The sequence below is a fragment of the Lepidochelys kempii genome, chromosome 1 (genome assembly GCF_965140285.1).
Source record: "Lepidochelys kempii isolate rLepKem1 chromosome 1, rLepKem1.hap1, whole genome shotgun sequence".
NCBI classification, from domain to species: domain Eukaryota; kingdom Metazoa; phylum Chordata; order Testudines; family Cheloniidae; genus Lepidochelys; species Lepidochelys kempii.
This window is the reverse complement of record NC_136380.1, coordinates 335,439,363-335,466,905: the sequence shown is the minus strand read 5'-3', so window position 1 is coordinate 335,466,905 and position 27,543 is coordinate 335,439,363.

Sequence of the window (27,543 nt, the reverse complement as noted above, 5' to 3'; positions counted from 1 at the left end):
GGGCCTGATGAAATACATTCTAGAATACTCAAGGAGCTGACTGAGGACATATATGAACCATTAGTGATTATCTTCAAAAATTCATGGAAGACAAGAGCAATTCCAGAGGACTGAAAGAGGGCAAATATAGTGCCAATCTATAAAAAGGAGAATAAGGAAAACCTGTGGAATTGCAGACCAGTCAAATTACGTTCAGTAGCAAGAAAGACAATGAAACAAATAATCAAACAATCAATTTGCAAACACCTAGAACAAGGGCTCTCAGCCTTTCCAGACTGCTGTACCCCTTTCAGGAATCTGATTTGTCTTGTGTACCCTCAAGTTTCACCTCTCTTAAAAACTACTTGCTTACAAAATCAGATATAAATACAAACGTGTCACAGCACACTATTTCTGAAAAAATGCTTACTTTCTCATTTTTACCATATAATTATAAAATAAATAAATTGGAATATAAATATCGTGCTTACATTTCAGTGTATAGTATACAGCACAGCATAAGTCATTGTCTGTATGGCATTTTAGTTTGTACTGACTTCACTAGTGCTTTTCATGTAGCCAGTTGTAAAACTAGGCAAATATCTAGATGAGCTGATGTACCCCCGGAAGACCTCTGTGTACCCCAAGGGAAACAGGTACCCCTGGTTAAGAGCCACTAACCTAGAAGACAATAAGGTGATAAGTAACAGTCAACATGGATTTGTCAAGAACAAATCATGTCAAACCAACCTAATAGCTTTTTTGGAAAGGTTAACAAGCTTTGTGGATGGGGGGAAGAGGTAGATGTGGTATATCTTGACTTTAGTAAGACTTTTGATACTGTATCACATGACTTTCTCATAAACAAACTAGGGAAATACAACCTAGATGGAGCTACTATAAGGTCGGTGCAAAACTGGTTGGAAAACCATTCCCAGAAAGTATATCTCAGTAGTTCATCGTCAAGCTGGAAGTGCATATTGAGTGTGGAGTCCCATAAGGATTGATCCTGGGTTCAATACATGTTCAATACCATCATCAATGATTTAGATAAGATCAGAATGAGTACACTTATAAAGTTTGCGGGTGATACCGAGCTGGGAGGGGTTGCAAGTACTTTGGAGGATAGAATTAGAATTCAAAATAGTCTAGACAAACTGGAGAAATGGTAAATAAGATTGAATTCAATAAAGACAAATGCAGAGTACTTCACTAGGGAAAGAACAATCAATTTCATACATACAAAAAGAGAAATGACTGTCTAGGAAGGAGTACTGCAGAAAGGGATCTGTGGGTTATAGTGGATCACAAGCTAAATACGAGTGAATAGTGTAACACTGTTGCAAAAAAAGCAAACATCATTCTGGGATGTTGTCATAAATATAAAGGGAAGGGTAAACCCCTTTAAAATCCCTCCTGGCCAGAGGAAAACTCCTCTCACCTGTAAAGGGTTAAGAAGCTAAAGGTAACCTCGCTGGCACCTGAACAAAATGACCAATGAGGAGACAAGATACTTTCAAAAGCTGGGAGGAGGGAGAGAAACAAAGGGTCTGTGTGTCTGTCTACATTCTGTCTTTGCCGGGGATAGACCAGGAATGGAGTCTTAGAACTTTTAGTAAGTAATCTAGCTAGGTACGTGTTAGATTATGATTTCTTTAAATGGCTGAGAAAAGAATTGTGCTGAATAGAATAACTATTTCTGTCTGTGTATCTTTTTTCTATCTTAAATTTTTGCCTAGAGGGATTCTCTGTGTTTTGAATCTAATTACCCTGTAAGGTATCTACTATCCTGATTTTACACAGGAGATTTCTTTACTTCTATTTACTCCTATTTCTATTAAAAGTCTTCTTATAAGAAAACTGAATGCTTTTTCATTGTTCTCAGATCCAAGGGTTTGGGTCTGTGGTCACCTATGCAAATTGGTGAGGCTTTTTACCAAACCTTGTCCAGGAAGTGGGGTGCAAGGTTTTGGGAAGTATTTGGGGGGAAAGACGTTTCCAAACAGCTCTTCCCCAGTAACCAGTATTTGTTTGGTGGTGGTAGTGGCCAATCCAAGGACAAAGGGTGGAATATTTTGTACCTTGGGGAACTTTTTGACCTAAGCTAGTAAAGATAAGCTTAGGAGGTTTTCATGCAGGTCCCCACATCTGTACCCTAGCATTCAGAGTGGGGGAGGAACCTTGACATGGTGGGAGAGGTGGGATTAACCTGAAATCATTTTGAGATCCAGTTGAGATTTTTTGAACTAGAGATACAGATTTTTAAAAAAAGTTTTAAGACTCCATTCCTGGTCTATCCCCAGCAAAGGCAGCATAAAGACAGACCCACAGGCCCTTTGTTTCTCTCCCTCCTCCCACCTTTTGAAAGTATCTTGTCTCTTCATTGATCATTTTGGTCAGGTGCCAGCGAGGTTACCTTTATCTTCTTAACCCTTTACAGGTGAGAGGAGTTTTCCTCTGGCCAGGAGGGATTTTAAAGGGGTTTACCCTTCCCTTTATATTTGTGACAGATGTATTAGCAGGAATGTTGAAAGCAAGACATGAGAAGTAATTCTTCCACTCCACTCTGTGCTGATAAGGCTTCAGCTGAGTATTGTGTCCAGTTCTGGGCACCACATTTCAAGAAAAAATGTGGACAAACTGGAGAAAGTCCAGAGAGGAGCAACAAAAATTATTAAATGTCTGGAAAACATGACCCATGAGGAAAGATTGAATAAAACTGGATTTCTTTAGTCTGGAGAAAAGAAGACTGAGAGGGGATATGGTAACAAGTACATAAAGTTTCAAGTACATAAAAAGTTGTTACAAGGAGGAGGGTTAAAAAATTGTTCTTGTTAACCTCTGAGGATAGGACAAGAAGCAATGGACATAAATTGCAACAAGGGAGGTTTGGGTTGGACATTTGGAAAAACTTCCTGTCAGGGCAGTTAAGCACTGGAGTAAATTGCTGAGGGAGGTTGTGGAATCTCTGTCATTGGAGGTTTTAAGAAGAGGTTAGACAAACAGCTCTCAAGAATGGTCTGTTTATTACTTAGTACTGCCTTGAGTGCTGGGGACTGGACTAGATGACCTCTCGAGGTCTCTTCCAGTTCTACACTTCTGTGATTCTATGGGCACTTCCTAGCTGAGACCAGGGTTTGTGATTTCCTGGTCCTTATGCAGGACATATAAAGAGCATCCTGCTTCATCCTTCCCAAGTGTCAGTCATAACCTGCCACAAATTTTGCACTCTCAGCTCTGCCCTTTCTCCCCACTCCATTGCTCCAGACAAGACTGTAGCACTCCCTTATACTTTTGTGCTTTCCATCCCCTCTCCTCTGCCATGAAGCATTCTTTATCCACTCTAACATTCCCTAAGAGCCACAACGCTGATGTCTGTAGCTTGTAATGCTGTTTGCATAAATGGGATTTATGGCTTACTTAGAAGGGGACATTTAGCTTTAAAATCACAAATACATGACATACCACATTTCCCCTTCCCACCAAGGTCTTGCCATAGCATAGCAGGAATCCATTTACCTCAGAGAAGGCATGGTGCTGTCTTTTAGTTGTCCCTTTGTGAGTGAAAGGGGAACCCTTCTGTCAGTGACTGGAGTAAGCCCAAATCTCAGCTACTTTGGGTCAACAGAGCAGAAGAACATTGCCAATTTTAGAGGTAAATCTCCACTGCTTGTGGGTCGGATTTAACGGATGAGAAGTTGAAACAAGTCAAATCGAAGAAGTGTCAGGTTTTCTTCTTGAATCATTGTAATAAAACCAGAAGACCTTGTACTGAGTGAGGAAAAATACTGGATGACATCAGTTGTTGTCACTACATGTTGAACTCCCATGTAAAACTCATTAAGGTATAACGTACTGAAGAGACAGGTGGAATATTGAGCAAGTTCTTAACCCTGCTGAGGGTCTCCATGAGCAAATGGTTTAGACAGATAAAACAATGGAGGAAGGTGTAAGGGATATATATGGCAGTTTTCTTCAAAACCATAGCAGAGTGCCAGGCAGTACTGGATCTGAGGAAGGTTCTAGGGCAAAAGTTCCACAGAGTAGAAGAGACAGAGTAGTTTCAGGGGTAATACTGCTTTCCTTCTTTCAATAAGTTTCTTCTTCAGTGTTACATGAAAGCAATTATTTCTGTAATTCTTCACCACCATTGCATGACAGTCCCCAGATGAGGGATAACCACAAGCTGTCCCCATAAATGCATATGCAGGTTATGAAATTCAGATCTGGATCCACCCCCAAAGTGTGTTGGAAGTGTTTGGTTCAGGCACTTCTCTATAAATGCAGCTTCTATTTCATGTAGGAGGAATCTGCTCTGAAAATGCGACGGCTTAACGCACATTGTGAACTGAAACATTCTTTTTAATGTGGTAGTGCTGGCCTAACTGGATTTCTGTGTAAACGTCTGTCAGTGATATGACAAAAATAAGAGGCTTAACTATCTAGCAGCCATCTAGTTATTAATAATAAAAAATGAACTGCAACTTTGGCCCCGGAATAAAACCACATATGGAGTTCATGGACTCAAAGTTCAGGATCTTGGTTCTAAGGAGAGAACAACTGAAAGATTAATGTCCTGTTTGGAAGATCTAATCTCTTTTCCCCTTTTGAAAATGCTGCTGCGAGAGGACCTCATTTCTATTAAAGAAAGAAACTATTTTATATGGTTTTAATTGCTCCAGTATAGTTATTTCTCACACGCTAAGTTGTACCTCAACAGCCCTCTTCCTCTTGTGACTCTATAATACTTTTATTATCTCAAATAAATTGAAATAACAGACTTTCCCCCTTTGTATTAATGTTGAAAATTGTGTCACAATAGGTAGATCAGGGTGAAAAAACAATGCACAATAGCCCAGCAGAAAGAAATAGGGTCCTTTCTTTACCTAATGGAAAACTGATTTGAAAGCTCTCCAGAGCACATCAAAATGACTTCCACAAATTGAATCTTTCTACTTTCTAAATCATATAGAACTAAAGGGTTTGGGATTTATTTATTTTTTTACAGTGTCCAAGCTACTTACATAGAATGTTTTATACTGGTGATCAAATCTGATGCCCGGAAAAGGCTGTGGGAATTGAGGCCCATGAAATCTCATTTCAACTGCTTTTATATTTGCTGTTGGAGATGGATACCATTCTCAAAAGAAGAAGGGTGTTACTTTGGCTCCAAGTGTATTGCAGATCCCTCCCTTGTGTGCCTGTCTCAGAAGGAGCAGGCATAATTGTGTAGCCTGGTCTGCAAGTAGTTATCAGCAAAACTGTTTATTGGTCGTCATTCTCTGCTCAGAAGCACCACAGGCTGGGAGCCCATAAAACCAGGGCAAAGCTCCTCAAGAGGGACAAGAGAAGTAGAATTTGCCTAAAACCTCTTTCTATGATGCACTTGAATCACAAAATGAGTTAGTGGAGCTTTTTCTCACTTTTCCATGGCACTTCCCTAGGATCCTATGGAAAAGTAGTAAAGACAACATGGCAACAGTTTCTGAGGAGGAGGAGGTTAGCCAGAGAGAGAGAGAGAGTGTGTGCTCAGATTATCACTGTTAACCAGCATTCAGCACTAGCAATTAGGAGAAAAGAACAAGAATGGAAAGAAGAGAGATGGAGGAATCGTTTGCATTATTTAGGGCCATGTTATTCACATTGAGAAGTTTGTTATTCCTCGAGTATTCCCACTGAAATCATTAGAGCTCTTAGTGGAGTGAGGTACTACTTCCTGTGAGTAAGGGTAGCAGAATCTGGCCCTAAGAGTTTACTTTTTGATGGTTTGCAATAAAAAGAAATTATCTTAATGCACCGATCATTTTATTTCAAAAGCCAACATGCCATAACAAGTGTTAGTATTTTTATCTACCCTTAAATATTTTACTACATTTATTTTTTCATAAAACATAGCAACCCTTTTGCTGCCTGTGCAGTGGAAGTAAGAACGGCCATACTGAGGCAGACCAAAGGTCCATCTAGCCCAGTATCCTGTCTTCCGACAGTGGCCAATGCCAGATGCCCCAGAGGGAATGAACAGAACAGGTAATCATCAAGTGATCCATCTCCTGTTGCCCATTTCCAGCTTCTGGCAAACAATGGCTAGGGACATCATCCTTGCCCATCCTCGCTAATAGCCATTGATGGACCTATCCTCCATGAATGTGTGTAATATATTTGTATTTTTTTAATTTCCATTTGATGCTTTTTACAAATCTGCAAACATAAAATAAAAGGCTTTAAATGATTTAAAAAAATGCACATAATACGGGAAGCTCTCAGCCATAGTGGTGCATGCCTCTGTACCTATTCACATACATATCCTTGCTGCTAAAACAAACAAAGATGGTGGAAATGTTGAGGGTTAGATAAAATAGCAGGATAGGGATTTCTCTGGCAAACATAGTGGAAGCTATATATAAGATTTGTCTGCTGAGTTGGGAATGTTTACATTTGGAAAACTGCTGATCTAATTAATCTGTGGTCACAATCAACAGAACACAGACCGAATTGTCACTGTGTGAACCCAGGCAAAGGAAACAGTCAGATAACATTGAAGCAAGCTGTCTGTCCCAGATGGGTGGTCTTGTGTGTTGTCACTTGCTTAGCCCCGCTTTGTTTACATCATTTAGTTATGTCTTCCATTAGAGCAGGGCTTCAGATGCAGGACTGATTGGTGTGTTTTCTTAGTTTTGTAGTCATTCATCATGTTTTAAATATTGATTCTGCAGTTAGATTCCTGCATCTCTGAAACCTTTTGTTGCCGAAGTCAATGGGCATATATATCTGTATAACAAAGACTAGCAGGATTTGGCTCTTTATGGCACGCTTCTTGTCTTCACCTTTAAGTTCCTTCCCAATTTAAAGCAAACTTTTAAAAAAAGGGAGCCTAAAGTTAGTACTATTTGAGATTCCTGTATACCTCTGATAATGATACCACATGAAAGGAAATTTGCCTACTCCATATTATTTGTTGCAATCTTTATGGCTGTTCCATATGCACATACACAGAGTGTTGTCATTTATACAGAATATGGCGGGGCGGTGAGGGGGGAAGCAGAACTGAAGTATATTGGGCAAAAAACCAAATGTCTAATTAGCACTTCAAGTTTGTGATATTTATTTTTTTCTGACATTTTGGTGTTAAATTTTAAACAAACTCAGGTTAATTTTTTGTTTTAAAACATGTTTACATTTATAGATGTTGTTTTCCTAAGATTATATAGAAAATTGACCCTTATTAAACTCTCATGCTCCAGGGGATGAAGCCTCAAAGAGTGGTTTTCTGTATCTGGAAATGATACTCATGACTTAAAAAATTGAGAGATTTTGTTGCAGTCTTTTAAAAAAGAACAAAATACCCCTTTGATGAGTTTTTAATAATATTTAACCTAATACTGGAAATTCTTTGATTAATATTGAATTTGAAATGCCTTCCAGAGGACCAGGAAACCTGTAGGGGAATAGTACAGGTGAGTTGCATTTAATACGCGCATTTAATTTACGTGAATTCAACTATACGCGCTCAGCAAAAAAAAAAGAAAAATAACAAGATACCTGTAAATAGTGCGGGCGATTCCGCCCACCATTCCACTCAATGAGTGTATGCCCTGGAGTGAGCGTGAGATGGGAGACGTGAATATGCTGTTCCCTTAGTTGGCCTCAGTTCCCGTGTGTCTCTCATAGTGTGAGCATCTCACCGCGCTTAGTGTGATTCTAGTGTTTAAAGATACTGTATGTATTTTTCACACAACATGGCCCCTAAACGCAAGCCAAGTACTTCATCTGGTGCTCAACTGAAGAAACAGCGATCTGTTCCAAAGTTGGAGGAAAAACTGACTTTGTTGGACTTATTGAGAGACGGTATGTCAGTCTCCAACGTGGCGCGTAAATATGGCCACAACAAATCTAGCATCCATGCCATCAAGATTCAAGAGAGAGAAATTCATCAAGCTGTGGAATCAAGTCCTCCAGTAACTGCTAAGGTGACGAGCTAGGTGCATGATAAGACTTTAGTGAAGACTGAAATGTCATTACACTTATGGCTGGAAGACATGAACCGTAAACATGTGCCTATCAATGGCAACACGTTGTGAAAAAAGGGTCTTAGCCTCTATGCACTGTCAAACTTCCCGTCGAAGAGGGACAGCCTTCTGATGAGAAGGAATTCAAAGCCAGCAAAGGTTGGCTTAACAATTTTAGGAACCACTTGAACCTCAAAAACGTGCAGACTACTGGTGAAGCTGCATCTGCCAATGAAGAGGCAGCAAAACCCTACCCCAAACAATTAAAGAAAACCATAGAAGAAAAGGGTTACCTTCCGGAACAAGTTTTTAATGCTGATGAGACTGGGCTCTTCTGGAAAAAAATGCCCAACCGCACTTACACTTTGAAATCAGAAAGACAAGCCCAATTTGCTGAAGTGTTCCAAGCAGCGAAACACTGGAATGATTTAATTTCTGACTACGATCCCTCTATGGAACGAAGCCTCAAAATCACACATAGTATTATGGACAATTTGAGACTGTATCAAGAAATGTTTGAGCAGCTCAAGAGACAACAACGACAGTTGCCGATCACCATGTTTTTCAAGGAAAAACAACCAGAAGCAGATGACCCTACGCAATCAACTTCTCAAACTGAACCAGAGCCAACCACTTCATCTACCACTCGTTGTCCGTCACCCAAGTTCTCCGTCACCACCATCTCCTAGATCGACATCAAACCCTGACTACCCCCTGTAATTACCCCCCCGTAAATACCCCCTGTAATTAAAAATACAGTACTGTAAAATTATATTTTGCATATGTACTCTTTATTAAATACTGTACATTACTGTATACATTATACATTTATACATATTACCGTACAGGGTTGTATACACAAAACCATGTACAGTATACTGTACTTTATGGGCAATTTAAGGGATTTTCAAGGGTAATTTTGACTATACACGATTTTAGCCTTACACGCTGACTTTAGAACCTAACCCCCACATAAGATTCAACTCCACTGTACACCGTATCTGAGCAGGGAACTGCTGGACTTTCATTTAAAAAAAGCATAGGGAGGAATAAACAGTGAAGTAGGAGAAGAGATGGCCTACATTGTTGACTTAAAAACATTGTTTCTAACAATTTTTCCCATATTGTTTTATCCATATTTTTTATCAGGATCACTTTCAAAATTTCTCATTTAATCAAAACCCAGTTTTTGATACACAAAAAATTGTGAAATTTTGTAATAAAATGGATCCCATCTTGAATCCTGTGAAATGGAAACAACTTTAGAATGTTTTGGAAATTTTTTTTAATTAATTTTTTACCAGCTCTCCGGAAGAGATGTTAGAGGTTGGGTTGAAGCACACGATAGGTTGGGGATCTGCAGATCAGGTTTGATTGCCACTGCAGGGATGAAGCTAGCTGAACTTGAACAAGTGAGTAGGTCAGTTAAACCTACGTTTAGTGGTTGTTCTGTCTGAACTACTTCACTTTTTGCTAACTCTCTGACTTGTAACGAGCAAATGAGCACATTACCTCTGATGCCTGGTGGGGTGGTAGAGTCAATGTGTGATCACTCTAGTTGTAAATGGAGTGTTAACTGAAAAGTAATAAGTAAGAGCTGGATGTTTCAGAATTCAAATAAATAATTTGTTAGGAAATTATAACCATCTGTCAGCCTTAGATCTGTTAATATTTTCTCAGCCACTAGGGAAGATGACCAAACTGCCAAAACCAAATAAAGAACATACCCTTTGGGCTCCTGATGAAAATGAGTGAGAAATTGAACAGTTACACAAAGGGAAAGTTAAGATCATAAAGAGATTAGTTACTTAGTATAAATGAACCACAGATTTACACTATAGGTCAAAAGTACATTCTTAAATTATTTTACATCCACAGCTATTTCTCGATGGTGAGCAACCTAATCCACAACTTTTTCTCATAGTCAGCTATGAAATAGCTTAAGGCCAATATTTAAACTTGGGATTCCTAAAGTGAGGTATTTACATTCATATATAGGCACCTCAGTAAAAATGGCCTGACTTTCAGAGGTGCTGAGTGACTTCAGAAAATTAGGCCCATTATTTAGGATATAGGTGTCAGACTTTTTTCGTAAATTTTACCCTGAATTCGTGAGAGGCAAACCTTGCTGTAATTAGTCAGTTACTTACAGAAACTACAGAGAAAAACATGACTATGATGTAGTGGTAGCTGGTGACTTTTTTGATGGGTGAGGCACAAATCATAAAGTAATTATTGTCACCCCTGCCCAATGTATAATTTAATAGCTATTAAAAGATTACATTGTTTATAGTGAAGAAGCAGCAGGTTCACTCAAGAGCTGGAGCCACTACTGTGGGCTCATTGTGCACATACGTGGGGCCTGCCCGATTTGGGAGAGAGCCAGGGAGGCATAGGATGCAGGCCCAATCACTGCCCTCTGCAAGCCCCGTACAAACTGGGCTTAATTGCTACCATCCTTCGTTGGCCTCACAGCAACACCTGTATAAAGTGACTCCAGGGGATGGTAAATTGCCATGGTAACAAGTCAGCTTTGTATGGCACTATTAGCTATACTGAGATTTGAGCCTCACACAGCGTAAAATTCTTTGAACTTTCTGATGTTGCATTTTGCTCCTGGAGAAAGAGAGAGTTGCGACATTTAAATCAAATCACAACTGTATTTAAACCTGTAGATATTTATCATTAAATAAAAAAGAATATGCAAAATGAATTTTGTAGTGTTTGGGAATTCTTGATTAGGCTGCACCTCACTTGCTTGGGCTAATGAGCTGCCCCTGCTATGATGTGAATAAGCACATCACAGGTTGGCTGGCCCTTTAAGGCAAGCCGGGCTCAGCCTTGCTCAGGACCAGGCCAGTATTCCGACATCTGAGTGCGATGGAGACTTTATTATGATGACTGTCGCCAGCTGCTGGGACAGGAGGGTGATCAGAGAGACAGCCTCAGATGGAGGAAGAGACCCAGGAAAAAGGAGCAAGGTGAATTCCCTCTCTCTAGGATGAGCCTGATGAAGTCAGGTGGCAAAGACGCACAGGGAGCAGGGTGCATGTGTGAGGTAAGACCTATAAGGAACAGGCAGATCCCTTAGGGAAGCCGCCAGATTCCCTGAGGAGGGGAAGCAGTGGGGGAAACCTGCTGGGACAAAGCAGCATAGGAAAGGCTCTGTGGGGCCAAGGTGTAGGGGCAAAAGCAGAGAACTTCAGTGCAGCCCAAGAGGACCAGAAGAATTGCTAGTTTACTTGGACATACAGTGGGATTTTGTTACCCTGGAGAGCAGCTGAACTGAAAGTGACCTGGCTGGGGGCATGGAAGACCCAGAAAGGGACAGGCCATCACAGGGCTGAGGAGGTGGTCAACAGAAGGCATGAGGGGCAAAATCCTGTGCAACCCCACTATCTGGCCTCAAGACACTATGGTGGTGGGTATAATGCATGTAATCGATTATACTACTGTCTGCCAAAAGAGGGTCACAGATAGAATCTGTCTTAAGCTCTATTGAGCCAGATTCAGGCCTGGTATAAGCAGGAACAACTATATAGTCCCTACTGATATCAGACACACCCAGGAAAGAGAGACAACCTATTCTATTCAGATACTTACACACTGCCCATAACCATGGTATCTTAAGGGATGTTTCCACCAAAGGAGCTTCAACAAAGAGGAATTTATTGCACTTTAATCAAAGCTTATTCTGCCTGTGTCACACCCAGATCTAGCCAGTTGTACTTCTTGGTATGGGCCACCATCATGTCTCTTAAAGACACAGTCCATTACAGCAACTTCATTACATAACTGGAGCTGTGGTGGCTTACACTTGCCTTCTATTGCAGTGAGGTACATTAACTACCAGTGTACTGGACATTTCTCCCCAGGCAAGAATGTGGACAAGCTGAAGATAATCAGAGTTCTTTTCAGAGGGTAAAAACATGGGTCCATGCCATGATAAGTGCATAGTTTATGTGAACTCTAGTCTAAACTACCCTCGTGTGATGAACATGTACCCAGGATTCAATGGAGACATCTCAAGCTGATGTCCCTAGCATTGCTTTCATGAGTCAGGCCCCCCAAAATCATGAAACTAGCTTAAAATTCAGGAGATTTAAAAAAAAAAAGGTTTGTGGTTCTTTTTATACTGCTTCTGGTTTCTGAGCCTTTACAGTTAAGTGGCTTCATTCTTTCAACCACAGGAGCTAGAAAATTACTGGGGAAAAAAGTGAGATTCTCATGTAATCTCTCAGTATCAGGAATGGGAGCTTTCAGAAAAACACCATTGGCAACAGTGTAAAAATTTCACTTTTTTTTAAAAGAAAGCTTTATTTTTGAAAGCCCATCTTTGCTGAGAACAAATTAAACTCAGTAATGTAAATTACAGTACCTACAGTGCTTCATTGTGACCCATCTTGTAGAGTATCTTCAGCACACTCAGAATATTCAGTAGGAAGCCATTAATAGTGTCAAGGTTCCTCCCCCACTCTGAACGCTAGGGTACAGATGTGGGGACCTGCATGAAAACCTCCTAAACTTATCTTTACCAGCTTAGGTCAAAAAGTTCCCCAAGGTACAAAATATTCCACCCGTTGTCCTTGGATTGACCGCTACCACCACCAAACAAATACCAGTTACTGGGGAAGAGCTGTTTGGAAACGTCTTTCCCCCCAAATACTTCCCAAAACCTTGCACCCCACTTCCTGGACAAGGTTTGGTAAAAAGCCTCACCAATTTGCCTAGGTGACTACAGACCCAGACCCTTGGATCTTAAGAACAATGAACAATCCTCCCAACACTTGCACACCCCCCTTTCCTGGGAAATGTTGGATAAAAAGCCTCACCAATTTGCATAGGTGACCACAGACCCAAACCCTTGGATCTGAGAACAATGAAAAAGCATTCCGTTTTCTTACAAGAAGACTTTTAATAGAAATAGGAGTAAATAGAAGTAAAGAAATCCCCTCTGTAAAATCAGGATGGTAGATAGCTTTTGAAAGTATCTTGTCTCCTCATTGGTCATTTTGGTCAGGTGCCAGCAAGGTTACCTTTAGCTTCTTAACCCTTTACAGGTGAGAGGAGTTTTCCTCTGGCCAGGAGGGATTTTAAAGAGGTTTACCCTTCCCTTTATATTTATGACAAATAGAAAGAATAGTGCAAAGCTATTTAGCTGTGGACATTTGTAGTAAAATATTTATTCTAATTGTCTCGCTTGGCTCCTTGAAATGATGTAGGTGTTAGAAGACACAGTAATAATGTATTGTGGATTATGTGCCAGTTAGACCATTAAGATTTTCAAACATACTTTTGTAAGATAATGGATGGTTCAAGGAATTTGCTAACTAGAAGAATGAAAAGTGGTAACATTAAAAAAGATGATATCTAATGAGGGATTTAAAGTCTTTAAGGTCAGGACAATTTTTTTAAAAACTTAAGGCATAACATCTAAGTAAGATCAGGCTGTATCCTACTTCTTAATTCATATGGTAAATGTCTAAGATCACTGTTTATGGGCATCACTCTGATCTTACTAAGAATTACATCACTTTCAAATTTGACATTCCCAAACACTAGTAAAACCATTATTTTTCATGATACTCCATTTTCAGCGAAATAACATATCTCCCAATCCGGCATAAACCCACATATAGGAAAGTGTTTTCAATTTCTTGGCCTTTTAAAAAAATAATATAGTAAGGAAAATGTATTTTATGGAAAACCCTGATGTAGGCTAAATGGAATTTGGGGGTTATCAATCATTTAACATTTAACAGACCTGTGGTCTCAGAGGGTTCGGCCTTCAAATCATTTACAGTATCCTGATTATTATTACAGTGAGAGACCTGATGAGCAGGCGAGGAACAGCCTAAACTAATCATATTTTCCTTTATTATTAATAATCTTTCTGAGCAGAGAAACAACCCAACAGACAGTGCAATAGAACAGAAGATAGAAAGTACAAAATGTCCTGCATTAGTACTTGCATCGCGCACATCTCCTAATGGGGAACCCCGTAGTAGATAAGATTATCATCAGGTCACCATCAGTCTGGCGTATCCCAATGCATCTCCCAACTCATAGGCAACTCTCCCTTTTATAATAGGTTACTCTGGTGCACATTATGGTTTATGAATATTCATAAGGGGTTCATCCCCTTTCCCTTATCTGGATTTCTATATTCTATTTATACTGGGGTTCCCATCTTCCATAGGTTCGCTAGCTATTTGCATTTGACTTATTAGCATTTACATCAACTGGTTACTATGACATTTTGAAGTTAAACATCTGCAAAATCTGTTTGCACCCATTTTTTAAGAATAGCCAAAAATATCAAAAAGAAAAGGAGGACTTGTGGCACCTTAGAGACTAACCAATTTATTTGAGCATAAGCTTTTGTGAGCTACAGCATCCGATGAAGTGACTGTAGCTCATGAAAGCTCATGCTCAAATAAATGTGTTAGTGTCTAAGGTGCCACAAGTCCTCCTTTTCTTTTTGCGAATACAGACTCACACGGCTGCTACTCTGAAATCAAAAATATCAGTGACTCATGTTTTGCAGTTGCTAATTGCACACTGCTCAGCACTTTACTATACTTGTTTACTGCAGCACTTTAGCTTGTGACATTGGGTTACTGACCAGTTAGCTACTCATATCAAGCCAACTGTAGGCCTAGGCCTTAATTCATCTGGTTAAACTAAGTTTCTAAGTTAGACCTGTAGCCCTTGCATTTCTGCCTTAACCAATGCCTGTATACATCTATGCCGTATCACAAGCTACACTGAGGTGCTATTTTAGTTTCTCAGTCATGGCAATACATAAGTAGCTAAAAAAAAACCCCAAACATTCTTACATAGCAGATACACTGGATTAGCTCTACTTGAACCCCTCCAATTGACCTGTAAATATATAGTACATTTATAATGTATACATTGACTTAATAAGCAAATGGTGGACATAGCCAAGAAAGGAAGAATGATCTTTTGGTAAATGTATGGGGCTGGAACTTCAGATCTCTAAATTAAATTCCTGGCTCTGTCAGGAAAACTTCCCATGTGATCTTGGGCAAATCATGTTATCACTCTGTGTCTCAGTTCCCAACCTTCTTCTTGTATGTTCTTTCCCCTTTCTCTCAAACTTTGTCTGTCTTTAGACTGACTAAGCTTGCCTCTTTCCCCTCTTTCCCCCACCCCCATGTAGACCAGGCCTTAGAAAGTAAGCTCTTCAGGACAGGGATTGTACAGCACCTGGCACAATGAACGCTTGATGTTGGTTGGACCCTCTAGGTGCTACTATTCTAGAAATAGTAAATGTTAATGCAAAACCACGGCAGCTCAATACACCGTTATTGCAACATACATTTTGGGGCAATTGAACATTATGAATTTTCATCATATATCAAAATTACACGAATGCCAGTGCTATATCCTTCTGTGCTGATTCACTGGGAAAATTCTAGGTAATCTATGGCCCTAAATATTTTTGTTAATGTTGTGCATGTTTTCTGTTTGTATCCATGTGTAAGGAATGCATAGTGCGGTGGGGTGGTATAAATATATGATCTTTACTGTAAACATGGGCTGGCTGCATCATTCATGAGTGGAGAAACCTAGTCATTTCCTTTCTCAGTTAGCTATTCTGATAATTGTCCCTAGCCATTGTAGATGAACAAATCCTAACTGAAATACCGTGAGCTGATTCAGATGTTCCTCCTCACACTGAACCTAGATGGTCATTCTGGAGAGTTGTTTCTCCACTCCAAAGCCCTTACCTATAGAGTCCTCAGTTCTAGCCCCTCTAATATTCAACATCTGAAGGAAGCCATGGGCAGAACTGGCAAGACAACATGGGCTAAAGTGCCAGCTGTCCATGGCTGACACTCAGCTCTACATCTTCTTTACATCAAAAGCAAACAGCATAATTTCACAGCCTCTCAGTGCCTAGCTGAAGTCCGTGAGTGGAAAAAAGGTGACTGGCTAAAGGCTGAACCCAGGCAAGACTGAAGTGATGCTGGTAGGATGAGGGGAAGTGCTTTGAAGAACTTGCATCCTCGGTAACATCCATCACTATCAAGGACATCTGTCCTCAGATGATGTCTGACAAAGAATTGGGGTCATTTTAGGTTCCTCAGTGCTACTGAATTTCCAGCGTGCACACTTCCATCTGCATTCGCCAGACTGTCTCTGTGCTGTCAGATACACCCCTGGCTACAGTTATTCACAAATTCATCACCTCCATACTTAACTGTTGCAACTCACGATATCTAGGAATGAAGTCACATGCCTCGAGAGAGCTTCTACTGGTACAAAACACAATAGCCTGCCCATTCAGTAAAATCTTGTGAATGCATTGCTTTACTCTCTGCATTGGCTGCCCATTTAATAGAGAGTGCAGTTAGTTTTCTGTCCTTATAGTCTAAATCCTTTTTGGGATTTGCCCTAGCCATCAAAGAGATTAGCTCTCCCTCCATGGGAACCTCCATGCAGAGGCGGATTAAGATTTATTGGGGGCCTTGGGCAAAAAGAAGATTTGGGCCCCCCCAAACCCGAGGGGTTCAGGGGCACCAAAACTGGGAGGGGCATGTGCCCCACTGTTTAAGATGGGTGTAAGCCTCAGGCAGGTGCGGAATGGCAACTGCAGGGGCTGTGCTTCGCCATGGGGGAGTTGATAAGGTGATTAGCTCATCCACCATGAAGTACAGCCCCTGTTAGTGGCATCAGCCTCTTCCCAATGTGAGGGTGGAGAGCTGAGGTGGGCATTAGTCCCTCTTCTCCATGGGGCCCTGCCCTCTGTTCCTCCTCTCCCCCTCCCGAGGCCCTTAAGAGTCACCAAGGGATCCTGGCCCACTGTGGGGAGCCCCGGACCCTCCACCTGGCCGAAGCAGCATGCCCAGAGGGGCAGAGACATGGGCTGGGAATTCAGGCACCTTGAACCCCTGCTGAGGGCAGGTGAAGGATCCAGGTCTGTACACAGTGACCTGGACTTCCTGGGTGGCTCTTACTTCTGCTCAGCTCCAGCTTCTGACCTGTCCGGGGGGACAGGGCCTCAGTGGGAAGAGGAGGAGCAGGAGTGAGGCCTTGGGGAAAAGAGGAGGAGCAGGGGCGTGTCCATCATTCTGGCACTGGTGGGCTTCCCCCCTTCTACAAAGGTTCCAGCACACCTGGGGTTCCCAAATTGACCAGGGCCCTGGAGCCTGTGTGTTAATCCTCCACTGCCTCCATGGACATGGCCTCTCAGGACATCAGAGTACCACTGGAGCAATGAAACTGTCCACTAGTGGGAGTTCAGGACATAAAATTTTCAATGGAGCTAGCCCTAGATTAGAGAACTCACTCTGAGAGTGATCATGACCACAGGCCTTGCTGCCTTTGGAACACAAAGCAAAACTCATCTCTTCAACTTAGCTTTCCTTCACGGCACACCATAAACATACTCACATAGCCAAACAAGCCAGAAACCTGCAAGCTAGGAAGGGAGAAAGAGAGAGAGATTTATGCTTATTTTTAAATACTTGGAAGGTGCTCCAAAAGTATGGTGACAGGGGCCACATAAGTACCTAGATAGATAGATAGATAGATAACAGGAAAAGTTATATGACAAATCTTTTATATTTTTTATTGGGACAATTTCTGAGTGTATGTATTTGCAGCAGTCAATATTTTCAAAGCTGAGAGCCTAAAATTAAACCCCTACATCCAACTGGGAGTTGAGTACTGTGAATGCTCAACACCTCTGAAAATTGCCTTTACATTGGTACCTAGATATGGATTTAGGTGCCTACTTTTAGACACCCAACTTTGAAAAATGTTGGCCAGAATCCCGACATATTTACTTTTTCTAGACAAAAATGATGGGTTATTTTTATTGTTACTGTCATGTGCTATATATTTATATATAACTATATCTGTGCAATGAATTGGTTGCACTATATTCATGCAAAGCATTGGTTGCCTAAATTCTGTGCCTTGGCTTCTTTGTGAAAGCTACTGCACGTCCCTCATAAGAAACATATTATGCCTAGTCTCCATGGGAGGATTAGGACTGCAGAACTAGGGGGCTGTCATTAATCAGAAGCACGTAATTTGTACCTGGGTTTTATTAAAAAAAGAGATATCTGTTCTGTTTGGACAGCCACTGTCCGGTGGATTTAAGAGATTATGGTTTACTTTAGGAAAGTGTTATTGTGAGATATGATAGGAGTAGCATGACATCATTCCTGGCAATATAGTATCAGTGAGTGAAGGAAAAATCACACAGGCAGCTTTCTGGTAAATGGAAAAATCTCTCTGTTCTCTCAGAATGTAAGATGCTATAAGGCTGTATATGTCAGAAACCTATCCTAGAAATCAGAATAGACACCACAGCAATAATTACCTCCAAGGACACCATTTTGAGAATGTATGAATGTTTTGAGTAGGAGAAAGTTGGAATTTAGGGTGGATTAATGAAAAACTGCCAAGTTTAGATATATTATGCTACTTATTGAAAAGAAGAGATTTTCCAACTTTTACTTTGCAACTTAATATACATGTATAGATGTTTGTATACATGTATATGTAACCCTTCTGCCCGTCAGAGTTGGCAGCAACAAGGGCCGGGTTCAATATCTAGGGGATCCATTCCAATAACACAATGCAAACCGGCTCGAGCCCCCACCCAGTGACCTGGGACAAATATATACTACCCCCGCTGGGCACTTCCAAGAGGCAATACTTCCCCTCTCGCAAGCACATAGTCTGAGTGTAGCAAAAAGCCTTTTAATAACAGAGAGAAACAATGTGGCATTATGTTGGGGAAACACCACCAACAGGATTCATAACACAACCCATGAGCAAAAAACCCACCCCAAGCAAATTGGGGCATGCCCCTTTCCCTTTGGTTCTTGAGTCCAGCAACCCCAAATCACCCAAAATCCCAAAAGTCCCATGACCCAAAAGTCTCTGTCCCTGGTCAGGGCAGCCCCAGAGTTCGAAAGTTTGTCTGTGGAACTTTACCTCCCAACCTGGGTGGAGATGGGACAGGGGTAAGAGGCACCTTACATGATCTGAAGCTGACCGCCCCACAGCTCCATAGGCCTCCGCTCCGCTCCACTCCACCAGTCGCCCCACAAACTCCTTCGCTCAGCTCCGCTCCGCGGCCCACAAGCAGCTCCCGCCGTCCCACGAACTGCTCCACCAGCCAGTCCACAAACTGCTCTGCATCCCACCTGCAGCTCCCGCTGTCCTACGAACTGCTCCACCAGCCTGTCCACAAGGCACTCCAGCCGTCCCGCAAACTGCTCCACAATATATCTTCAGGCTCCCCCACTACTTAACACAACGCTCAGTGATTTCAGCTCTTAGTCAGTTCAGCTCTTTGGTGAATTCAGCTTGTAGTAGGGGAGCCTCAGTGCTGGTGCACCGTCAGCCCAAAGTGAGCTCAGCAGCCTGTAACTAGACTCCTAATAGAATCAAAATTAGCTCTGATATTCCACAGTAGAGAGAGGAGGAAGTGCAATTAGCATGTAAGGCTCTCACCAAGGGGCCCATGCCACCAAGTATTAATACTTATCCCCAGCCTCTCTCCATTCACAGAGTTTTAAAACCCATGACCCTTGCCTAGCGAGTGCTACTTAGTTGATGGTGAGTCCCTCCATCATAACAAAAGGCCAAGTACAGTTCCAAGCACAGTTCCCATAATCAGCGTAATAACAATTTATTCTTCCTGCCCCAATAACAGAGACACTGGGGATCGCACAGCAGCCAAAGTGACCATTTGGGCAGCTATGGCCTCATTCTAGGCAGCGTGGGTGTGCCTATGCAAATGAGATTGGCCCCTGAAGTTCTTTTCCACAACTTGCCACACCTCACCACCAGATGTCAGGGTGGAGCTCATCCTGACACTGCTTACATATATATTATGAGTGTGTCTATAAATATAATATACACACCAAAAACGTTATCAGAATAATAAGTGGTTCATAGGTCTTGTTCTGGCCTTTCGTGCAGGGATGAGTTAGTTGGTAAGTTAATCATATTCATATTCTCCCAGAAATCAACCCAAAATTTCATAAAATGTTTGTGTTTCTTAATTTATTTGATATGTTATCTTACCTGGACTAGCTAAAATAACTCTAGTTACAGCTAAGCACATTCAGCTTTAATTAGACTTTCCACCAGTCAATGACACTGAATTGCTTTTGCTTACTTCTATAGTCCACAAGTAGTCTTTTTATGATTTATATTTTTGTTGCCTTTAAAATTATTCAGATTCCTTCAAACATCTTCAGTGATACTGAGCTACTGGATTAAAATGAAAATTATTTTCTCTACTTTTCTCAGCAGGTCAGCATTAGATCCTGGTGTCTTGAATCCTAGTCCAATGCCCTATCCACTAGATCAAGCTGTTTTTACAATGTAGGGCTACTGATGTATTCCTGTAAATACCTGAGGAAATGGTCAGGTTTCATATATACATAGGATAAAGGGGGTCAGAGAGAAAATGAAAGCTTGCCATCAGCTCAGGTATTCACATGAATGAATTGATGCATAATCTACAGCCAGTGGGCCCCAGTGGCCGGCTCTAAGAGCTACTGCATACAATTAATAAATACAATTTTACAAAATAATATCAGTTAACTTTGTATCATGCCATAAATTGTACCTAGCATATAGTGTTAAACATCTGTCACTACACTTACCCTAGATTTCAGCAGTGTTTGATAACAACTTTTAGTGCATCCGTTGGATTAATTTTTTATATTGATTTGTTTTCTGCTAATATTTGTGACACTTTTTTTTTGTTGTATCAGTTAACTTCCGGGATGTCTGTCCAGGCACAATACACTACACTAACATATAATAATACAAAAGAAAAACATTTCAAGACTCTAACAAATTATAACTGGACACAGATCTAAACCAGGGGGAGGGATAGCTCAGTGGTTTGAGCATTGGCCTGCTAAACCCAGGGTTATGAGTTCAATCCTTGAGGGGGCCATTGATGGATCTAGGGCAAAAATTGGGGATTGGTCCTGCTTCAAGCAGGGGGTTGGACTAGATGACCTCCTGAGGTCCCTTCCAACCCTAACTTTCTATGTGAAGATGTGTGAGTGATGAATATATATTATAGATACAGACCTGTCACTACCCTTCAAAATCATGGTCTAAAATGTCTTCACCTGTGACCAGTTGGCAATGAGCTTGGCTGCAGCATAGAAAACTATGAGGTTGAAAGCTAGCTTTATGTTTTCCTACTGAGTTTTCCTACCAATTTTTACATAGCTTCTGTTTGGTGTGTTTTTGTTTTATTTGTAGGATCTTTACACAAATTGCCCCCACTCTATTTTTAAATGTGCACAATACATATGCATATATAAACCAAGAACACATACTGAACAAATAAATATATTTCATATCATTTAAAAAAAACAAGCATTAACTCTGAAGTGGACTTCAGCTTTGGAGAACTGTTTGGTAACTGACACCATATTTTAACCCATGGGTCAGAAGAGTGAACCCTGTTCTCCCCACACACACACACACACACACGGGATTTGTTACAAACTCAAAATGCAGGCACTGTCAACCACAGTTTGTCTGAAACTTGACTGTGTTTAGAGCAAACTTAGAAAAACTTTGAAGCATACCAATTCATAGTTTTACATGGAAACCATGTTAGATAGAGGGCCTGTCTACACTGCCCCACAGTTCAGACTATGTGGAATTTGAACAGCAGCATGCACCAAAGTGTTGTGCTGTAATTCCCCAGGGTGGATGCTGTGGGTGCAAACTAAAAGGATCCTAGTTTTCACTAATGTAATTAATGCTATGGGACTGCATTAATGTGAACAAGGAACCTTTAATTTGCACCTGCAGTGTCCACACGTGGGGGTTACACTGCAGCGCTTTGGTGCGCACTGCTAGTCTTACCCCTGTAGACTGACCTGGGGGCAGCGTAGACATGCTCTCCATCATCTAACACTGTTTTTGCCTGAAGGTAGGAAACAAAAAAGATTTCAGCTGAGTTGCACTTTGAATATTGGAGTTTGATCAAATTTGGATCACACTTTTGGATACATTTAAGAAGAACTGGGTGTAAGTCGATGAATGTGAGGTGACAGGTTAAAGAAAAGATTGAGAAACCCTGGATAAGAAAGTTGATAAAGCATCATCAGTGTTTTACACTTGTGTGTGGTTTGTGTTTAGAGCAGGCCAGGAACAATGATCAGTTGTTGGCCCATGTGAATGCATTGATAGTCTCAGTCTAATTCCTCCTGAGCAGATGTCTGTAAAACAAAACAAAAACAATCCAGAAAAAATTGTAAAATTGGCACTGTTGTTGGCTGTCTTATTAAAGGATCAAGGGCTGCGTGCACATGGATGCTGAACTACCCTTATCACCACTAGGTCACTCTAGGTCAGGGTGAGGAGCATGTGGAAGCTTGCAGAGTTATAACCCATGTTAAACATGTTCTATGAAGAAACCGAGCACTTCGGCCTCCAGAACTGTTAGTCCAGCGCCTTCAATCAATTGTAAATTTGCTACCTTGTTTAATGAAGAGAGAAGCATTTGAAGAGCAGCAAAGGAAGTAAGCAAAACACATGAAATAAATGTATTCAGCTAGTTATATGTTTGGTTCTGTTGTTCTTTGAGGAGCATGGACAAAAGCCGTCTACACGTGACTAGCCACAGTGCAATCTATACTGTATAAACTAGTGATACAATGGTCTTTCTGGTTATGGGCTCTGGTCATTGGCCATAATCATGAGTGGTTTCAAAGCTCTGAACTGCACTTTTTTGGATCAGCTTGAGAGGGAGGGGAAAGCTGTCTTCATCTAATGAAGAAAGTATACTGTAAGGTGAGGAACATATCATTGGTACAGTAGCTCTACTTACTAGTTTATTATCATGTCTTAAGTGCTGACAATGTATTGGGTGCTGTACAAGACATTGCTAAGAAGCTAAAAAAGCTGATAGTAATTTTGCTTCAGAATTAGGGATGGGACCGTTGGTTTTACATGAGCCATCACACAACACTCAAACTGAACTCCACACTGTCTTTGAACTTGAAAAAGAAATGAGCTAAAGTCAAACCTGAGTCTCATTATGGGTAGTAAGAGTTGTGGGCCCCTGGAGTGCTATTATTGGTAAGTGTCTGAATCGGTTTGAAACCAATACCACTGGGGATATCAGTATAGTAATAGTCTTGCAGTAGACGGATTCTAAGACCAGTCTAATGCAACAGCATCATCAGAAGTTACTTTTCCTCTTGCAAGATGTTAAAGGCAAAATCATTTATCCAACAAGTCCTAAAGATGAAAAACCAATTCTGGGAAGTTAACAAATTGTAACACTGGAAGGTACTGGAATTTTTTATATTAATAAAATACTTATTATGAATTGTATCCTTACATCAAATTCAGTCATTTTAGGGCATGCCTTGAATTCCAGGTATTTTGTACCTTGAGATGAGTAAGTATGGTTAAAAAAAACTTGCTTTTATGGACTGATGGTGAACGAACTAATACTGGCAATGAAAGGACATAGTCTTCTGCAATAATGGTTTGGTAAATCATGATTGCGTGTTATAGCTTGAAAAACACTATTTACGGTAAGGAAAATAGGCCAAACATATTTTCCAAAATTTGGGAGAAAGCAATTGAGCATATTAATAACATAGCAAGGCTGAGTCATTTCACTGGGTTATTTTTCCAGGCTTCTGCACTGGAATAGGGTTGAAATTGGGATTTAATTCTTTTTTTCTTTCTTTTCTCCCCTTGCCATGTGTTTCCTTCAATCATGTGCGAGGAGTCCTGCTTTTATAATGAGATTTTCTATAAGATCTTGAAGCCATATTGTTCCCATAAAGTAAGCCTGTATAAATGTGATAAGGTTCAAGTTTTGACAACCAACAACTCTAAGCTGTCAGCAGGGAATTGAACCTGGGACCTCTTGTACTGAAAACATAAATGTCTACTGCTTGAGTAATTCTTTAGGTGGCATTTGGAGCAAACTCATTATCTTATGTAGACTGACCACTAGTAGGGGACAAAGACCAACACTGTGTGGTGCTAATGTGGTTTATAAAGTATAGCGGTTTAAGTTACTGGAACTCTCTCAATGTGGTCCTTAATATTTTGTTTTGTGAAGTTGTGTCTTTTACATGTATTATCTTATTGATCTTTACTAAATTCAGTACTCAGTTTAATATTAAATAATGGTCCTCAGAGTGTCTGGCACCCATGAGAGTGGACCCCTAGGCAAATTAAAGCTGGATCCTTTGTTGATGGCAACCGAGGCATCGCCATAGAGCCCTGTTCTCAGTATAGGTACTATATCAAAGAAGCTGCTTATTGCAATTAAAAATATTGACAAATAAATCAGTTAGTTAATTTGTAGCTAAGCCAGCTCTGTAGCTAAGCCAGTACTACTCAGTGTGAAACGCTAAGAGTTGACATAGCAAGGAATGTCTGCCTTTCAGACAAGACATTGTAAACTGTCAAATGCCTCTGAAACTTTGGGGATGGTTAAAGGTTTAAACAGAAATATTTCAGATTTAAACAGAAAAGTTCTTCTGGTTGTTAAACCATCTTTAGAAGAGGGTGGAAGCTGGTTTACAAGCTCTGATGTTGGACCTTTATGCTGTGGGTGGTAGAAATGAAGCCACTTTTAGCCAGTAAAATTTAATTGTCAAATATATTGTAAATAATTGTTTATATATGGCAAGAGTTCCTTCTCACCCTGTGAACCATCAGGACAGAGCATGGAGGAAAATGAATGATGCTTTCTTTTAATTATTCTAGCAGACTGGAAAATAAGGACCTGAACCTGCTGACACTCGCTGGTTTTTCTTCCCTCAGGTGAGGTGTGGATTCTTCCTGACCAGATAGCACACACTTGGAGACTTCTCTTCTGAAACCATAATGGCTGAATTAGAACTAACAAAACTGAAAACCTAACATTGAACTGAATATCCTGTCACTAATCAGTGACTGAATGTGAAAGGAAACTAAAAGCTGTGTTATCAACCCCACACAGACTTCATTTGCAAGCACTCTGCCAGAACAGGAATGATTTGTTCCTGATGTAGATGCTTGTAGATTGTAATCAAGTCACTCCTTAACCTTTGCTTTGTTAAGCTAAATAGATTGAACTCCTTGAGTCTACTCTATTTCTATAACACACGTTTTCTAATTCTTTAATTATTCTCGTGGCTCCTCTCTGAACTGTCTCCAATATATCAACATTCTTCTTGAATTGTAAACACCAGAACTAGACACAGTATTCTAGTAGCAGTTGCACCAGTGCCAAATACAAACGTAAAATAGCCTCTCTACTCCTACTCAAGATTCCCCTCTTTGTGTACCCCAAGATCACATTAGCTCTCTTGGCCACAGAATCACTCTGGGAGCTCATGTTCAGCTGATTATCCACCACAACCCCCAAATCTTTTTCAGAGTCACTGCTTCCCTAGATAGTCCCCCTCATGTAAATATGTACTACATTTTTTTCTTCCTAGATGAATACATTTACATTTAGCCATATTAAAATCATATTTACCACTCCCCCAGTTTTTGTGTTATTTGCAAACTTTATCAGTGATGATTTTGTTTTCTTCTAGGTCATTGATAAAAATAGTATAGGGTCAAGAACCAGTCCCTGTGGGACGTCACTGGAAACACACCCAACTCTATGACAATCCCCATTTACAATTACATTTTGAGACCTATCAGTTTGCCAGTTTTAAATCCATTTAATGTATGTCATGTTAATTTGATATCATTCTAGATGTACTGTAGTGGTGTAAAAAGTGACTTACACCAATGTGGATTATCTCAATTTCAAACCAGAGTAAACTGATTAAGCCACTTTTTACACTGGTATAATGCATAAACACTTAGTCCTGGTCTACACTTCAGAGTTAGGTTGACATAAGGCAGCGTACATCAACCTCACTCTGTAAGTCACCTTGTCACCATCAGCCCTCTCAGAGAGAGTGCCGATCACAACACGACATTCGTTTTGTTCTAGCCATTCCTTCAGCCACCCGCTGGCCAGGCTGTCAGGGACAACTCTCCCTAAGTATCTACACTAAAAAGTTGCTCCCCCCTATGTAACTTGCACACTACACTGACTTAATAACTCCACCTCCACAAGAGGCAGAGCACTTAGGTCAATGTAGTTAGATTGATGCAGTGTCAGCATAGACAGTGTTGCTGCCTTTCAGAAGCCGTCCTACACTCCCCCCCTGGAGTGGCTGTACGTCGACAGAACTTAGTTTTGTAGTATAGACTTGCCCTAAAAATTTGCACGGGTCCAGATCACTCCTCCCCACAATGAAGATAAGCCCTCTTTGTAAATTGATATCTTAAATTTGAGACAGCCTGAAACAGCTGTGACAGGTATGAATTGCCTCCTTTCATCTCAGTGTGGTAACTGAAACCTAATAATGATGATTTAAACGACAACATGTTCATTCCTGCTCATTTTAGCAGAACCATCCAACTAGAGAACCTATGATACAATCAGAAACTGCCTTCCCTCAATTGCCTAGGAGGTGCCAGAAACTCCAACTTCCCCTGTAACTTTTACAATGCAATTTTGAGTTTGTTTTGGAATTCTGAAGCACACTGAAATTAGTGGCAGTATAAAATCAATTAAACTGAATATCATTAAGATAGACAACACAAGAAATACTCTAGTGATTCATATTCGTTGGTTTCATGTGTAATTCCATAAAACCTCTCTTTTAAAAAATGCACCTGATGCTGCTGGAGAATTCTTGACTGTTGCACTGGCTTGCTGCAAAAATTAGGTCAAGTTTGCTGCAGAAGGTGCCAGGGCCTTGGTCATAGTGTTGTGTCTTCAAGATAGGTATGTGCTTACTTGTCTCGACTGCTAGCCTTATAGTTCATCGAGGGCATATGTTATTCCTTATTGCACATTTACAGGCTGACATGAGTAAGGGCCATAATTTTCAGAACTGACCAATAATTTTGAATGACTTGATTTTTGAGTATCCAGCTTGAGACACCTTAATGGGGCCTGATTTTTGGTGCATGGTTGTTCAGCATTGTCTGAAAATCTGCCCTTTTTAAGGCAACTCTGGATGGGCACCCAAAATCACTAATCTCATCTGAATGGATCTTTCAGAATTTGCCATAATTCTGTTGTTTAGGAAGAAACACTCAGGATTTGAGCTGGTAGTAGGCAGCCTGACATTCTCTGGTTGTTCCTTTTGGTACCTGCTTTTATACAGTGATTGGATCTCAACAGGTTAACAATGAGAGACACTTAAAACATTTTAAAGGATTAAAACATCAATTAGAGATGGGTAGGTGATAATCAGAATCACGAACTCCATTTGAAAATTGATCCTATTTCTACTTTACACCTCTTATGGTTTTGTGGTTTAGTGACAAACATATCTCTTGCTGTTACCACCCATTTTAAATTATCATGATTATAAATAGAAAGGGTTTCAAAGACATTCAGGTATGCTAAATATTGTATTGAGAGAATAGTGTAAATCTCAGGGTAAGCATGCAGAGAGAATTAAAACTAAATTTCTGTGATCTTGATTATTTAGAC